Source organism: Medicago sativa, chromosome 1 (genome assembly GCF_051527215.1).
Source record: "Medicago sativa cultivar Bolivia chromosome 1, Bolivia_mono, whole genome shotgun sequence".
In the NCBI taxonomy this organism is placed as follows: domain Eukaryota; kingdom Viridiplantae; phylum Streptophyta; class Magnoliopsida; order Fabales; family Fabaceae; genus Medicago; species Medicago sativa.
The window spans coordinates 40,703,003-40,708,899 of NC_140749.1; the positions used below are offsets into that span (position 1 = coordinate 40,703,003).

Consider the following 5,897-nt stretch of genomic DNA (forward strand, 5'->3'; position numbering starts at 1 on the left):
CCCAAAGCTTGAGGAATTCATGCATGTGCAAGCTAATTGGATGAATGAGACTTCGGACCAGCTGTGGGTGAACCGTCCTAGGTTCTCAGCTGCGTTTGCTGCGGAGGCTCAATTGCATATGGGTCCGATTAGTGGATCTTATGAGAGGTTTGGAGGCTCCCGTGAGCGCATGGAACAATATTTTACACATCAAGAAGAGTATGGTCTGCGCATGAGGAGGGAAATCACTGATGATTTCAATGTCACCGAGCAAGATCAAGGGGATGGCATCTTTGAAGGATTAAGGACACCGGGGGCTGGACACTCGGATGATGATGTGAACATGGGCTGATCTACTGATGGATTAGCATTTTCTGCTTTGTATTTTATTTTCAGTCATTTTTCTTTTGATGTACTTTCTTTATTTTCTTTTTTATGTCGAAGTCCATTGAACTTATTTCCCTATTGTAATTGCTCCTGCACTTGTTTATTATTAATGAATTTGTTTTGTTTCATGTGACCTATTCCAGTTTAGTAACAGTTGTTTGATGAAACGATATTCCAAAAGTTCTAAAGGAGAGGTGACTTGATTCAAAGGCGAAGAGTACGGCGTTGCTAGGTAGTCACATACTCCCAGAAATCTCAGCCATAAGGTTCATTGCCAAATTTATTTTTCAATTTACTTATATTTAGATTAGTTTCCATGCAACTACATTTCTAGAACTTGCATTGTTTCTCTATTATTGATTGGTCTTTGTCAATTACACACTGAGGCAAAAGTGCTTGGTCCTGTGAGCCTTTTTGAAGCCTACCCTGTTTTAATTTGTTGAATTTATCCTTTTCTTAACCAATTTGAGCCGGTAGGATTAGAACTTTTTGTTCGGTGACAAACTACATTACAAGCTTAGAGACTTTTAGGACTTGTCCCATATTGCTTTTCTGAGTTAGGCATTGTAGAATGTTGCTAAATAATTAAGTTTGGGGTTGCTATTGGAATTTGCAACCAACTAAGTTTGGGGCTGGGGGTACTAGAGAACAAAGAACATTATCATGAAAAATACACACAAAAATGGTGTATCAAAAAAAAAAGGAAGAAAAGAATAGAATGAAAAAGGGACAAAACATTGAAAATCCGAGTAACTTTAAACTCGATTGTCCCAATAGTTACAAGTGTTCTCTAGTACCTTTGCAAGAATTGTTGTTCCATAAGGTGAATGAATGATGGATTGAATTTTGTGCTTAACTTCCGTAGGAATGCCTAACTCAAATTTTGTGTAGCCTACTTATCCAAATATTATCCCACCTTCACCTAAGCCCCGTTATAACCCTTAAAGACCTCAAAGTGTGCATTGACATTGATTTTGATTGACGTTTAGAAACTTTTCAAGCGTATGGTAATATGTAGATTGCATGTCAACTATGTGTGAACCCTTTCATATTTTTGCGTGGAGTTGTGAATTGGTGGATGCGTACAAGTCAAACTAGCTCATCTTTAGCTAGTAAGGTGTTGAACTTTTGGGTACTATCGCTTGATCAGGTAATTGTTATTTTACTGTCGATTGTCAATATTGCAAGCAAATTCCTTGAGGACAAGGAATGGTTCAAGTTTGGGGCTGTGATGACAGTCAATTATTCGCTATTTTTAGTGTCATTTTCATCACATTTTGGAGTTCACAAGCAAGATTAAGCAGCAAGAAAAGCAAGAAAAGCAAGAAAAATAGAAGATTTCGAAGAAACAGTTGTGTTGATGTTTTTATTGAGTCTGTAGCAATTTTAGACAGTCTGGGGGTGTGAAAAGCAGAAATTCTGGAAGTGCTGGAAATTGCAGAATCGTGGCGCGATTTTTTATGAGGCGTGGCGCGATTTTGGATGCAGAAAATTACAACATCCCTGTTTGAGTGAAATCGCGGCGCGATTATTAACACGGCGCGGCGCGATTATACAACTTCAGGCCCAAAACTTCAATAAATACTGCACTCAATCTGAAGAATGGGAGTTACGATTTTGGAGAGCAAAGTGCGATTTTGAGACATCAGAGACGGCTAGAAGGGCGATTTCTTCAACCTTTTACCAATTCATGTATGTTTTAATTATTTCATTGATTATGCTATTTGTAAACTCGATTATGAGTAGCTAAATCTCTTAGAGATTAGATCCGAGATGAATCTTTGTAACCCTAATTGACACATGTTGCTGTGAAACTCTATTTTGTTTATGAATTCAATTCTAGTTTATTCAATTCAATTGTTCTTAATGCTTTTTATATCTTGATCACATATAACTTGATTTTGTGAGAACGAATGACCACTGACCATGGCTTTCGACTTAGACCTAATTGAATTGTTCTAATAAACAGGGTTAGTCTAGGAATAGATAATCGTTTGTTAGTGATAATAGGTTAACGTTCGGTAAAACCTTCAAGAATTATTAGACCACCTAAGGAATTAGGGGCTGTAGTTTAAGAAGAGGGTCCTAACTCAAGGGATTGATTAGGGCTAATTTGTTAATCATCGTAAACTAGAAGAGAGTTCATAACAAATAGGTGCAGTAGACCAATTAGGGGAACTTAGAGGATTCGACGGATCTGATCTCATCTTTCTCTCATATTTTCTTAATCAAATCTAATTTCTTTTATTTGATTTCATAAAATCAAACCAAATCTTCTGCCTAGTGGCAAACTAAAAATAAACTTTACACATCCTAATTATATAACGAAATTGAATTATTGAAGTTAAAAACAGTCCTCGTGGGATCGATATTTTTACTACTTCGATAGTATTTGGTGCACTTGTCAAACGTCTATCAAGTTTTTGAACACCAAGACTGGTCTAATTGCTCACCCATCCCTCAGAGCATCATCTAAAAAAGACTGGTATTTTGATAGTGGATGTTCAAGACATATGACTGGTGTTGAAACTTATCTGGAAGATGTGAGACCTTATGTTACCAGTTATGTCACGTTTGGTGATGGAGCTAAAGGAAAGATTGTGGGAATTGGAAACGTAACAAAACATGGGTTACCAAGACTTGATGATGTGCTGCTAGTTAGAGGATTAACTGCAAACTTGATTAGCATTAGCCAACTGTGTGATCTATGGCTGAGAGTAAACTTCACCAAACCAGAATGTCAGATTTCAGATGAGAAAGGAGAAGTTCTTATGAGAGGCACAAGATCCAAAGACAACTGTTATTTATGGGTGTCTCAGTAAGAATCATTCATCTCAACATTCCTTTTAAGCAAAGAGGAAGAAATCAAATTGTGGCATCAAAGGTTGGGACATTTGCATCTGAAAGGAATGAAGAAGGCCGTGTCATCAGAAGCCATCAGAGGTCTACCAGATCTGAAGATTATTGAAGGAAGCATATGTGGTGAATGTCAGATTGGCAAACAAACTAGGATGTCTCATCCAAGGTTGGAACATCAAGCAACCTCTAAAGTTCTTGAGCTTCTGCACATGGATCTGATGGGACCTATGCAAGTTGAAAGCATTGGTGGAAAGAGGTATGTTCTTGTAGTAGTTGATTATTTCTCTAGGTTCATTTGGGTTAACTTTATTAGAGAAAAATCAGACACCTTTGATGTATTTAAAGAATTGTGTACACAATTGCAAAGAGAAAAGGGTTGTGGTATTATTAGAATTAGGAGTGATCATGGAACAGAATTTGAGAACTCTAGGTTTAGTGAATGCTGTACTGAAGAGGGAATTAAACATGAATTTTCATCACCTATAACTCCTCAGCAAAATGGTGTGGTGGAAAGGAAGAATAGGACTCTTCAAGAATCTGCTAGAGTCATGCTTCATGCTAAACACTTACCATATCGTTTCTGGGCTGAAGCCATGAACACAGCTTACCACATTCACAACAGGGTGACACTAAGAACTGGTACCACTACAACTCTCTATGAGTTTTGGAAAGGAAGAAAACCTACTGTTAAATATATCCATGTGTTTGGTAGCAAGTGATATATTTTGTCTGATAGAGATTACAGAAGGAAGATGGATCCTAAGAGTGATGAAGGAATCTTTCTGGGCTATTCTACTAACAGCAGAGCCTACCGGGTCTACAATTCCAAAACTGAATCTGTGATGGAATCTATCAATGTAGTGATTGATGATGTGCCTAAAGAGAAGGTTCCGGATGTTGATGACGATGTTGCAACACCTACTCAGGAAACCAATGCACTTACCCAGGTAATTGAATCTGAACCAGAGAAAGATGAACATGGAGATATTGAGCCGGATCAGATGTCCACTAAGAAGGGTCCTTCTACAAGAGTACAGAAGAATCATCCACTACACATTGTTATTGGAAATCCTGATGAAGGAGTCACTACCAGAAGATCAGTTGGAGTCATGGCTAACTCTTGTTTTGTGTCCAAAATTGAGCCTAAAACTGTCAAAGAAGCTCTGACAGATGAGTTCTGGATTGAAGCAATGCAAGAAGAGCTTAATTAATTCAAAAGGAGTGATGTATGGGATTTAGTTCCAAGATCTGAAGGTATAAATGTGATAGGTACCAAGTGGATCTTCAAGAACAAGTCTGATGAACATGGAACTGTGACCAGAAACAAGGCAAGACTAGTAGCTCAAGGATACACTCAGATTGAGGGTCTGGACTTTGATGAGACTTTTGCACCTATTTCTAGATTGGAGTCCATAAGATTACTGCTAGGTGTATCTTGTATCCTCAAGTTTAAACTGTTCCAGATGGATGTTGAGAGTGCCTTTCTGAATGGGTACTTGAATGAGGAAGTCTATATTGAGCAACCTAAAAGGTTTATTGATCCCAGCTTTCGCAATCATTTGTACAAATTAAAGAAAGCTCTGTATGGCTTAAAGCAGGCACCTAGGGCTTGGTATGAGAGACTCACTCAATTTCTTGTGGGTCAAGGGTACAAGAAAGGAGGTACAGACAAGACCTTGTTTGTAAAAGATGACAATGGTAGACTGATGATTGCCCAGATATATGTTGATGACATTGTTTTTGGTGGAATGTCGAACAAGATGGTTCAACATTTCGTACAACAAATGCAATCTGAGTTTGAAATGAGCTTAGTTGGTGAATTGACCTATTTTCTTGGACTTCAAGTTAAACAAATGGAGGATACAATATTCATTTCTCAGAGTAAGTATGCCAAGAACATTGTGAAGAAATTTGGCCGGGATAATGGTGGACACAAAAGAACTCCAACTGCCACTCACTTAAAGCTAACAAAGGATGAAAGTGGTATATCTGTTGATTAAAGCATGTACAGAAGCATGATTGGGAGTCTATTATATCTCACTGCAAGCAGGCCAGACATCACCTTTGATGTAGGTGTGTGTGCAAGATATCAAGCTGACCCAAAGATGATTCATCTTACTCAGGTGAAGAGAATACTACAGTATATCAATAGCACAAGTGACTATGGGATCTTATACTCATCCTGTGAAAACACTAAGCTAATAGGATACTGTGATGCTGACTGGGCTGGAAGTGCTGATGACAGGAAAAGTACCTCAGGAGGATGTTTCTTTCTAGGAAATAATTTGATTTCCTGGTTTAGTAAGAAACAGAATTGTGTGTCTCTATCTACTGCTGAAGCTGAATACATAGCAGCTGGGAGTAGCTGTTCTCAACTTGTTTGGATGAAGCAGATGCTGAAGGAGTATAATGTGGAACAAGATGTTCTGACCTTATACTGTGACAATCTAAGTGCTATCAACATTTCAAAAAATCCTATTCAACATAGCAGAACAAAGCACATTGACATTCGACATCATTTCATCAGAGATCTTGTTGAAGAAAAGGTTGTGACACTTGAGCATGTAGACACAGAGGAGCAACTGGCAGATATTTTTACTAAGGCTTTGGATGCTAAACAATTTGAAAATTTAAGAGGCAAGTTGGGAATTTGCCTGCATGAGGAAGCCTAA

General features: G+C 38.1%; 1 pseudogene; it reads left to right on the forward strand.

Annotated features, from left to right (window-relative positions):
* The first annotated feature begins 5,240 nt into the window (after positions 1-5,240).
* LOC146954948 (secreted RxLR effector protein 161 pseudogene) lies at positions 5,241-5,897 on the forward strand (annotated as a pseudogene).